Source organism: Odontesthes bonariensis, chromosome 2 (assembly GCF_027942865.1).
Source record: "Odontesthes bonariensis isolate fOdoBon6 chromosome 2, fOdoBon6.hap1, whole genome shotgun sequence".
Lineage (NCBI taxonomy): Eukaryota > Metazoa > Chordata > Actinopteri > Atheriniformes > Atherinopsidae > Odontesthes > Odontesthes bonariensis.
In genome coordinates this window covers 23,172,752-23,185,226 of record NC_134507.1, presented here as the reverse complement: position 1 = coordinate 23,185,226, position 12,475 = coordinate 23,172,752, and positions in this window count along the sequence as shown.

The window sequence follows — 12,475 nt, the reverse complement described above, 5'->3', positions numbered from 1 at the left end:
CGAGTTCAAATCCGATTCGAATGGGGGAATGTAGCAGTCACAGTGCCGTGTGGATTAAGAGTTTTTCAAACTTTGACAAAACCAACATTCCTGTGGGAGATGTTTACGTATGTGGATATAAACCAGATCTTCATTTTCTTTCCACAAAGGAAAAAGAGACAGAAACTGCCTAATTTACGTTCACCTTCTACCCTCTTAAGAGCTTTTGGGAGTAAAAAAAAACATAAGCAACAGACACTTGCAATAAAAATTGGGATAGCCTCTAACGAACAAAGAACTCACTCTTGGAAAAGTGGGACACTTACTATCTTATCTGGACCATAACTCGAAAGTTGACACTTTAACACCCCTTTTCACCAGCAAACCGACCAGATGGCTACATACGAACTGAGAAGACTTCATAAGACTCACTTTTAGTCGAATCTTAAAACTACATTAAATGTGTTTGATAACCGTGTACAATTTCTTTCAGGTTTCCAGCTTGATCACAAGACGCATATAGAGACAATTTGTACGATTCTGGCTTAAATATTGACAAAGAACTGATTTTGGTGGAAAATGCCCAACCTGCCTGATGGAACCACATTGCCCCCTAGTGGTCTGCAGTGTTGATTAGTTGAACATTTAAATCCCAGAGGACTCAGTAAAATGGACAAGATATACGCAACTATTAACTTCTAACGATGTCCCTTCGGTATCTATTTGGTATTTGTTTGGTGTCCCCATTGTTAACACAGAAAATTAACATTGTGTGGTTCACTATTCATGTCACGATTTCATAGATATTCATCTGAATTTTGAAAGTCATAATTGTCTTTATCATGTGTGTTATTTTGATGTCTTTATATCACAAGTCTATGTTATATCTTTAATCTGCATATCTTAACAAGATGTGGTGTTTTCAGAATCACCGAGACAAATGTTCTATGAGACGGAGTAATGGAGAAATAAGCGTTTCTTTGTCTCATCCAGAAATCCCCATATAGCACAGATCACCTTACACAGACACCCAGTTAAACATGCACACAGTTCAAGCATGTCATTGGCTGAAAAAGTAGTGTAAGCCCCGCCTCCGAGAGTCAAAACCCGGAGCCCGCGAAACACTCTCTCTCTAGTTCGCTCTCTAGCTCTCTCGTTTGCTGGCTCGCTTCAGGCGTCTTGTCTCTTGTTTCTTGCGCTCTCGTTGTTTTCCAGAAGCACGCTCTTGTTTTCAGAGGGAGAACAATGGAGAATTGATCAGATGAGTTGCTCAGAGAGATTTGAAGAGCACGGAAAGATGAGAGTATGAGCCGTGCAGAAGCAGGACCCAAGGAAAGACGAGAGGATGAAGCCCTCCATGACCAAAGAAGGACCCAAGGAAAACGAGGAAGACCCGAACAAAAAAACAGATTGAAATACTCTGAAAATGCACGTTTACGTGTTTTTGTTTGTCCCTCGCCATCCATGTCCTTCTACGTCGCACGTCCTAACCTCCGCTGTTTCACGCCATCATCACCTTTTTCTACCAAGAAGCCAACTCCAAGCAACCTTTTTTTTAATCTTCTGTGAACTTAAGTTCACTTCATCAGAGAAGCAACGGACCCACTGACACTCAGAAGATTCGATCATCTAACAGCAAAGCCCTCGACATCATCGTTCCCGTTTCCCGGTGGAAAGGAGCAACTGAGAAGCTAAAAAGTCAGCCACCACAGCCAGGAAGGCCCAGAGAACGGAAGAGAAGTCCCCTCAGACCCCGCGTGGCCGCTGCCGTGTTCCGACTAAGCAGAACTTCAGCACAGTAAGACCGACCCGTTTTCACCTTAAAGTGGGTTTGATGGATGTCTCGAGGCTTTCACAGAATGATAAATTAATCCGAAATGTCAGTATTTAGCGTCAAATAGTCAGCCAACCCAAACTATTTGAATAAATCCAGTATCTCTTCATTCCCATATTTTATTTTATATTCACTAAGTGTTTTATATAATCACCCATATTCCATGCATCTCCTGTTTGTTTAAAGGTTCATGTATAAGATCATATCATTGTAATAAACAGTTCATATATCTATATATATATGTTATAATCACAGATTGTGTCGTATGCTTTCTTTACGTAATGTCTGTCCAACCAAACGAGAACTTCACGAAAGTAGCGAGATATGAGACTGAATATTAATTGATTATTAATTGAAAGATTAATTTAACATACCAGGATCGTAAGATTCTAACAGTCGTCCTCCCTGGACTGTAACTTAAAGCAAGTTTAAACATCAGCGAGGTGGTGCCCTAATTTCGAGGTTTAAGATAAATCCTTATATTTGATATATATAATTGCCCCGGTAACGCTACAATATGTATATGAGAGGTTTGACATATGTATATGAGAGGTTTGACATATGTTTATGAGAGGTTTGACATATGTGTATGAGAGGTTTGACATATGTGTATGAGAGGTTTGACATATGTGTATGAGAGGTTTGACATATGTGTATGAGAGGTTTGACATATGTGTATGCGAGGTTTGACATATGTATATGAGAGGTTTGACATATGTATATGAGAGGTTTTTACTAGTATATATGAAAGGTAAAGCTTTTCACTAGTATATATGAAAGCTTTTCAGTAGTGTGTATGAGAGCTTTTGAGTAGGTTATATAAGAGGTAAATGTGTTCACTAGTTCATGTGAGAACTTTTCACTAGTGTTTGTGCAAGGTTTTGAGTATAGTATGTGGAAGAGTTTAATTTCACATGTGTATATGGAAGTTAATTCTGATTTATGTCCCTGGTGGCACCTCATAAACAGCAGCCCATGTTAGGAAAGTGAACTGGTAAAAAGGAATTATCTCAATGAAAACACACGAGGCTGGTAGGAAAGTGAACTGGTAAAAAGGAATTATCTAAAAAAAACTGCATTAATGAAAACACACGAGGCTTCTTCCTCATCTACAACAGTCATTTTTGAGGCCTTTATCTGGCTCCCCAGCTTTGTCGCCAAAGCTCCACGGAGCGAGCTCCCGACTTTAGTTTTCAAATGAAAATGGCCATTTTGGCCCTGTGTAGCCGAAATAGCTAAGACTGAAGATCTGAATCCCGGGTTTCGGCAAAGACTACTATGAATTGCGGATGTTTGTCAAGAGGGAACAGCAGCCCATGTTAGGAAAGTGAACTGGTAAAAAGGAATTATCTCAATGAAAACATACGAGGCTGGTAGGAAAGTGAACTGGTAAAAAGGAATTATCTCAATGAAAACACACGAGGCTGGTAGGAAAGTGAACTGGTAAAAAGGAATAATCTAAAAAAAACTGCATTAATGAAAACACACGAGGCTTCTTCCTCATCTACAACAGTCATTATTGCATTTTTGAGGCCTTTATCTGGCTCCACAGCTTTGTCGCCAAAGCTCCACGGAGCGAGCTCCCGGTTTTAGTTTCCAAATGAAAACGGCCATTTTGGCCCTGTGTAGCCGAAATAGCTCAGACTGAAGATCTGAATCCCGGGTTTCGGCAAAGACTACTATGAATTGCAAACATCGGCAAAGACTACTATAAATTGCGGATGTTTGTCAAAAGGGAACAGCAGCCCATGTTAGGAAAGTAAACTGGTAAACAGGAATTATCTCAAAAAAGCTCCATTAATGAAAACACACGAGGCTTCTTCCTCATCTACAACAGTCATTATTGCATTTTTGTGGCCTTTATCTGGCTCCAAAGCTTTGTTCACTTTGTAGCAGAAATAGCTCAGTTGGGAGAGAGTCAGACTGAAGATCTGAAGGTCCCCGGTTCAATCCCGGGTTTCGGGGAAGAGTACTATGAATTGTGGATGTTTGTCAAGAGTGTACAACAGCCCATGTTAGGAAAGTGAACTGGTAAAAAGGAATTATCTCAATGAAAACATACGAGGCTGGTAGGAAAGTGAACTGGTAAAAATGAATTATCTCAATGAAAACACACGAGGCTGGTAGGAAAGTGAACTGGTAAAAAGGAATTATCTAAAAAAAACTGCATTAATAAAAACACACGAGGCTTCTTCCTCATCTACAACAGTCATTATTGCATTTTTGAGGCCTTTATCTGGCTCCACAGCTTTGTCGCCAAAGCTCCACGGAGCGAGCTCCCGGTTTTAGTTTCCAAATGAAAACGGCCATTTTGGCCCTGTGTAGCCGAAATAGCTCAGACTGAAGATCTGAATCCCGGGTTTCGGCAAAGACTACTATGAATTGCGGATGTTTGTCAAGAGGGAACAGCAGCCCATGTTAGGAAAGTAAACTGGTAAACAGGAATTATCTCAAAAAAGCTCCATTAATGAAAACACACGAGGCTTCTTCCTCATCTACAACAGTCATTATTGCATTTTTGTGGCCTTTATCTGGCTCCAAAGCTTTGTTCACTTTGTAGCAGAAATAGCTCAGTTGGGAGAGAGTCAGACTGAAGATCTGAAGGTCCCAGGTTCAATCCCGGGTTTCGGCAAAGACTACTATGAATTGTGGATGTTTGTCAAGAGTGAACAACAGCCCATGTTAGGAAAGTGAACTGGTAAAAAGGAATTATCTCAATGAAAACATACGAGGCTGGTAGGAAAGTGAACTGGTAAAAAGGAATGATCTAAAAAAACTGTATTAATGAAAACACACGAGGCTTCTTCCTCATCTACAACAGTCAATTATTGAATTTTTGAGGCCTTTATCTGGCTCCCCAGCTTTATCGCCAAAGCTCCACGGAGCGAGCTCCCGATTTTAGTTTTCAAATGAAAACGGCCATTTTGGCCCTGTGTAGCCGAAATAGCTCAGACTGAAGATCTGAAGGTCCTTTGTTCAATCCCGGGTTTCGGCAAAGAGTACTATGAATTGTGGATGTTTGTCAAGAGGGAATAACAGCCCATGTTAGGAAAGTGAACTGGTAAAAAGGAATTATCTAAAAAAAACTGCATTAATGAAAACACACGAGGCTTCTTCCTCATCTACAACAGTCATTATTGCATTTTTGTGGCCTTTATCTGGCTCCACAGCTTTGTCGCCAAAGCTCCACGGAGCGAGCTCCCGGTTTTAGTTTTCAAATGAAAACGGCCATTTTGGCCCTGTGTAGCCGAAATAGCTCAGCTGGGAGAGCGTCAGCCTGAAGATCTGAAGGTCACTCATTCAATCCAGGGTTTCGGCAAAGACTACTATGAATTGCGGATGTTTGTCAAGAGGGAACAGCAGCCCATGTTAGGAAAGTGAACTGGTAAAAAGGAATTATCTCAATGAAAACATACGAGGCTGGTAGGAAAGTGAACTGGTAAAAAGGAATTATCTAAAAAAAACTGCATTAATAAAAACACACGAGGCTTCTTCCTCATCTACAACAGTCATTATTGCATTTTTGAGGCCTTTATCTGGCTCCACAGCTTTGTCGCCAAAGCTCCACGGAGCGAGCTCCCGGTTTTAGTTTCCAAATGAAAACGGCCATTTTGGCCCTGTGTAGCCGAAATAGCTCAGTTGGGAGAGCGTCAGACTGAAGATCTGAAGGTCACTCATTCAATCCAGGGTTTCGGCAAAGACTACTATGAATTGCGGATGTTTGTCAAGAGGGAACAGCAGCCCATGTTAGGAAAGTGAACTGGTAAAAAGGAATTATCTCAAAAAAGCTCAATTAATGAAAACACACGAGGCTTCTTCCTCATCTACAACAGTCATTATTGCATTTTTGAGGCCTTTATCTGGCTCCACAGCTTTGTCGCCAAAGCTCCACGGAGCGAGCTCCCGGTTTTAGTTTCCAAATGAAAACGGCCATTTTGGCCCTGTGTAGCCGAAATAGCTCAGACTGAAGATCTGAATCCCGGGTTTCGGCAAAGACTACTATGAATTGCGGATGTTTGTCAAGAGGGAACAGCAGCCCATGTTAGGAAAGTAAACTGGTAAACAGGAATTATCTCAAAAAAGCTCCATTAATGAAAACACACGAGGCTTCTTCCTCATCTACAACAGTCATTATTGCATTTTTGTGGCCTTTATCTGGCTCCAAAGCTTTGTTCACTTTGTAGCAGAAATAGCTCAGTTGGGAGAGAGTCAGACTGAAGATCTGAAGGTCCCAGGTTCAATCCCGGGTTTCGGCAAAGACTACTATGAATTGTGGATGTTTGTCAAGAGTGAACAACAGCCCATGTTAGGAAAGTGAACTGGTAAAAAGGAATTATCTCAATGAAAACATACGAGGCTGGTAGGAAAGTGAACTGGTAAAAAGGAATGATCTAAAAAAACTGTATTAATGAAAACACACGAGGCTTCTTCCTCATCTACAACAGTCAATTATTGAATTTTTGAGGCCTTTATCTGGCTCCCCAGCTTTATCGCCAAAGCTCCACGGAGCGAGCTCCCGATTTTAGTTTTCAAATGAAAACGGCCATTTTGGCCCTGTGTAGCCGAAATAGCTCAGACTGAAGATCTGAAGGTCCTTTGTTCAATCCCGGGTTTCGGCAAAGAGTACTATGAATTGTGGATGTTTGTCAAGAGGGAATAACAGCCCATGTTAGGAAAGTGAACTGGTAAAAAGGAATTATCTAAAAAAAACTGCATTAATGAAAACACACGAGGCTTCTTCCTCATCTACAACAGTCATTATTGCATTTTTGTGGCCTTTATCTGGCTCCACAGCTTTGTCGCCAAAGCTCCACGGAGCGAGCTCCCGGTTTTAGTTTTCAAATGAAAACGGCCATTTTGGCCCTGTGTAGCCGAAATAGCTCAGCTGGGAGAGCGTCAGCCTGAAGATCTGAAGGTCACTCATTCAATCCAGGGTTTCGGCAAAGACTACTATGAATTGCGGATGTTTGTCAAGAGGGAACAGCAGCCCATGTTAGGAAAGTGAACTGGTAAAAAGGAATTATCTCAATGAAAACATACGAGGCTGGTAGGAAAGTGAACTGGTAAAAAGGAATTATCTAAAAAAAACTGCATTAATAAAAACACACGAGGCTTCTTCCTCATCTACAACAGTCATTATTGCATTTTTGAGGCCTTTATCTGGCTCCACAGCTTTGTCGCCAAAGCTCCACGGAGCGAGCTCCCGGTTTTAGTTTCCAAATGAAAACGGCCATTTTGGCCCTGTGTAGCCGAAATAGCTCAGTTGGGAGAGCGTCAGACTGAAGATCTGAAGGTCACTCATTCAATCCAGGGTTTCGGCAAAGACTACTATGAATTGCGGATGTTTGTCAAGAGGGAACAGCAGCCCATGTTAGGAAAGTGAACTGGTAAAAAGGAATTATCTCAAAAAAGCTCCATTAATGAAAACACACGAGGCTTCTTCCTCATCTACAACAATTATTGCATTTTTGTGGCCTTTATTTGGCTCCAAAGCTTTGTTCACTTTGTAGCAGAAATAGCTCAGTTGGGAGAGAGTCAGACTGAAGATCTGAAGGTCCCCGGTTCAATCCCGGGTTTCGGCAAAGAGTACTATGAATTGTGGATGTTTTTCAAGAGGGAAAAGCAGCCCATGTTAGGAAAGTGAACTGGTAAAAAGGAATTATCTCAATGAAAACATACGAGGCTGGTAGGAAAGTGAACTGGTAAAAAGGAATTATCTCAATGAAAACACACGAGGCTGGTAGGAAAGTGAACTGGTAAAAAGGAATTATCTAAAAAAAACTGCATTAATGAAAACACACGAGGCCTCTTCCTCATCTACAACAGTCAATTATTGAATTTTTGTGGCCTTTATCTGGCTCCCCAGCTTTATCGCCAAAGCTCCACGGAGCGAGCTCCCGATTTTAGTTTTCAAATGAAAACGGCCATTTTGGCCCTGTGTAGCCGAAATAGCTCAGACTGAAGATCTGAAGGTCCCCCGGTTCAATCCCGGGTTTCGGCAAAGACTACTATGAATTGTGGATGTTTGTCAAGAGGGAACAGCAGCCCATGTTAGGAAAGTGAACTGGTAAAAAGGAATTATCTCAATGAAAACACACGACGCTGGTAGGAAAGTGAACTGGTAAAAAGGAATTATCTAAAAAAAACTGCATTAATGAAAACACACGAGGCTTCTTCCAAAGCTTTGTTCACTGTATAGCCGAAATAGCTCAGTGGGGAGAGAGTCAGACTGAAGATCTAAAGGTCCCGGGTTCAATCCTGGGTTTCTGCAAAGAGTACTATGAATTGTGGATCTTTGTCAAGAGGGAATAACAGCCCATGTTAGGAAAGTGAACTGGTAAAAAGGAATTATCTAAAAAAAACTGCATTAATGAAAACACACGAGGCTTCTTCCTCATCTACAACAGTCATTATTGCATTTTTGAGGCCTTTATCTGGCTCCACAGCTTTGTCGACGGAGCTCCCGGTTTTAGTTTCCAAATGAAAACGGCCATTTTTGCTCAATAGCTTCCAGGTCATGTGATCAATTGACTCCAAATCAGTGTGAGGTCATGTAACTACACTTGCTACATGAGATACACCTTTTATTTTTATATTTTAGATCTGTTCATACTTTTTAATTAATTTTTATATGTAAATATTATCAGTTTTGCTCAATAGCTTCCAGGTAATGTGATCAATTGACTCCAAATCAGTTTGGGATCATGTAACTACACTGGCTTTATGAGATACGCCTTTTATTTTTACATTTTAGATCTGTTCATATTTGTATTGAATTTTTATATGAAAATATTAGTCTTTTTGCTCAATAGCTTCCAGGTAATGTGATCAATTGACTCCAAATCAGCTTTGGGTCATGTAACTACACTTGCTGCATGAGATACGCCTTTTATTTTTACATTTTAGATCTGTTCATATTTTTAATGAATTTTTATATGAAAATATTAGTCTTTTTGCTCAATAGCTGCCAGGTAATGTGATCAATTGACTCCAAATCAGTTTGGGATCATGTAACTACACTGGCTGCATGAGATACGCCTTTTATTTTTACATTTTAGATCTGTTCATATTTTTAATGAATTTGTATATGAAAATATTAGTCTTTTTGCTCAATAGCTTCCAGGTAATGTGATCAATCGACTCCAAATCAGCTTGGGATCATGTAACTACACTTGCTGCATGAGATACACCTTTTATTTTTACATTTTATATCTGTTCATATTTTTTTTATTAATTTTTATATGTAAATATTAGTCTTTTTGCTCAATAGCTTCCAGGTCATGTGATCAATTGACTCCAAATCAGTTTGGGATCATGTAACTACACTTGCTGCATGAGATACACCTTTTATTTTTACAATTTAGATCTGTTCATATTTTTTTATTAATTTTTATATGTAAATATTAGTCTTTTTGCTCAATAGCTTCCAGGTCATGTGATCAATTGACTCCAAATCAGTTTGGGATCATGTAACTACACTGGCTGCATGAGATACGCCTTTTATATTTACATTTTAGATCTGTTCATATTTTTTTATTAATTTTTATATGTAAATATTAGCATTTTGTCATGATCTGGTTGGTTGTGTTCTGAGTTGTAGGTTGGGCTGAGCAGGCTTCACTGAACACCAGGGCGGAGTCTGGTTGCAGCCTGCTGCCACAGCTGCTTTCCATCTGCAGTCATCAAGATGCCTTCTTAAGGAGCAGCAGGAGCACCAGTCTTTGCCAGATTGTCAAACCATATTCTGTGGTAATCAGGCCCCGAAACCCTTGCTAAAGAAATCTTGAAGTTCCTTATTGTTTCTAACATCTTCTTCGCTTCCCACAGCAAGATTCCTGCACCCAGTTCCCGGACTCTCCTCTCGGTTCCAGCTTGGATCCTTCACCACACCAACCTCCATTCCTTCAGAACACTCACCTGGTTCTCCCTGCCTGCTCACCCTCCTACGACTCCAGATTCTCCTACCCAGCCAGCCATTCTCAGTACTTCCCCTCCTATGGATGGACTCCCCTCTCAGACTGTAAGATAACCTCACTCTTCTGTTTTTTGGATTTATCTGGATTGGATGTACCTGAACTCATTCTCTCATATCATCTCCAAACAGTTCCAGCCCAGGTTACTTCTTCTCAGCGCCCTCCCAGCCTCCTTAATAAACCTGTGTTGCCCTGGTGAAATCTGCTTTTGAGTCTTTTCCTTATTTTGGCTTTGGCTCCATGACACATTTTTGCTCAATAGCTTCCAGGTCATGTGCTCTATTGACTCCAAATCAGTTTGGGATCATGTAACTACACTGGCTGCATGAGATACGCCTTTTATTTTTACATTTTAGATCTGTACATATTTTTATATGTAAATATTAGCATTTTTGCTCAATAGCTTCCAGGTCATGTGATCAATTGACTCCAAATCAGTTTGGGGTCATGTAACTACACTTGCTACATGAGATACACCTTTTATTTTTACAATTCAGTTCTGTCCATAATTTTCAATAACTTTATACACAGTTTCTCATCTCTGCTTTAAATATATATTTTTTTCCTTTTTATTTTATTTTGAAAACAGGAAGTTGGAACACGCTGCAGTCGTCCTCTCCATGTGTTTACTGTAAAGTCTGCAATACGGGTGCACTTGAAATGTTGGAGTGGCTTGCTTGCGAATGTCTGTCGAATATCCAACTTAAAACTAACTTCACCTAAGTCTTCTGGCACCACACCTTCTGGTCTGCCTGGGCTGGTTCAGGTAGTGGGAGACCCTCGGTCATGGCAATATTGCGCAAATCTGGCATGCCTTCTCTGGGCTATTTGCCCCCCGCTGCATCGAGACACACCCACCTGGCCTTCAGCAGTGCACTCCACGACAGCACGGGTGCTTTGATGCGTATATGTGTCTCGTGCTCCAATTATGATTGGCAGTCCAGCCACGGCATGAAAGTCCCTCTTAATTTGTACTTGTTGGACAGCGGTGTATGGGAATTTGATGTACCATGGGTGATAAACTGATGAGAGCTTTGATGACCAAGGGGAGCGCACGACTCACAGAGGACTGGGACACTCCGATCTGTCTCCAATCTCCCTCTGAAAGGTTCCCGTGGCCAAAAATCCAAGGGTGGTGAGGACCTGGGCGTGTGGTGGAATTGGGTTTGATCGGCGTGTTTCTCTCTGGAGTTGTGGCTCTAGGAATTAAGCTTCATATTTGTAGCAGCACAGTCCTTGGGAATCTAAATCGCGATCTCAGCCATTCGTCTGTCCCCACACGGTCTCTTCCAAGAGCCTGACGCGCAAAGGCATCCAAAAGTAGCCGCTGGTTACGCTTCCCGTTATATACAGATTCAAATTAACCTTCGATTAGTGCATATTTTAAGTCAAACAGAATAATGTCAGCATCATTGTTGGGTATAATGTATATATTTTAGGTTTTCTTCAAAGTAATTAAATATACAATCCATTAGTCAAGCAAACGTGATTTGAATAACAGCGGACTATTTTACGAATCTCCTACGACAGGTCTGGATCACTCGTAAATTCTGTTCGTACCTGAAAGAAAACGTAAAATACGAAAAGATTGGTGAATGCGCAAATTCTCTTAAATCACTCATACGGACGATTTAAGAACAAATCTGTGCGTACGAACGGTTGATGCATGAGGCCCATTCTTTTTTTCATGGACAACCTGGACTCTGATGTCATAAATCTTGTGATCATTTTGAGCAAATATTTTATTCATACATGCAAATGGAAAGATACTGTTCCGCTGTTTACTGTCTTTCTAAACTACTTTGTTCAATATTTTAAATCACTTAAATATGTCTCTAATCCAAACAAGAAAACAAATGTGATCTATCAAAGTATTGCTAAATCCTTGCTGTTTTAAATATGATACTCAGCCCACGCCACGTTTGTTCTTATTGTACTTTTTTTTTCCTCCTTTCTTTTTCACTTCACGTTCGGTTTTGTAAACTGTAACACTGTCAAGAATACTTCCCTGACTTGTTTTGTATACTTTTGAAGAGCTCTAATAAAGTTTAAAAAAAAAAGATAGCGAGACTGAGCTACAGAAGCTCCGCAATTGCTGCCCTCCGCCCGCGCCCTAATGCGCCTTTGTTGTTCAATACATTGTATGACTGTAATTTTCAAAATCACACAAGCGAGTATAGCTCTCAACAACAGAAATGCTGCTAGTACCTCCATGCTTGCTAGATAAACAATGGACGGAGAGAAAGGCGTTCTCACGCTAGCATCCTGCCAATATGGTGGATAGGGGCGGGGCTCTGTACTATGACGACAACTCCTCATTCCATTCCCAAAACTCCGTTTTGTCTCTTTCAACCAGTTTACACACAAACGCTAAACAGAGTTTTTAAAAAATCTCCACTTTTGCCGGAGTTTTTTTTTTAGCTTCGTTTTTGGAGGAAAAAACTCCGTTTGTGTATAAACGAAAGGCACAAACGAAGTGAAAGGTCTTCATTTATCAAAATACCCGGGTATTTTGATAAACGCATATTTTCTAACCTTCGTTTGCAAAAAAAACTAGGTGCACACAGCCCCGTTTTTAAAAAAAAAACACGTCTACATTGATCCGGATAAATACGCTATCAGGAGCTGCTAAATTACGCCAAGCCTGACATTGGCAGTGTTAGAACAATGAGAATTCCACACAAGCCAA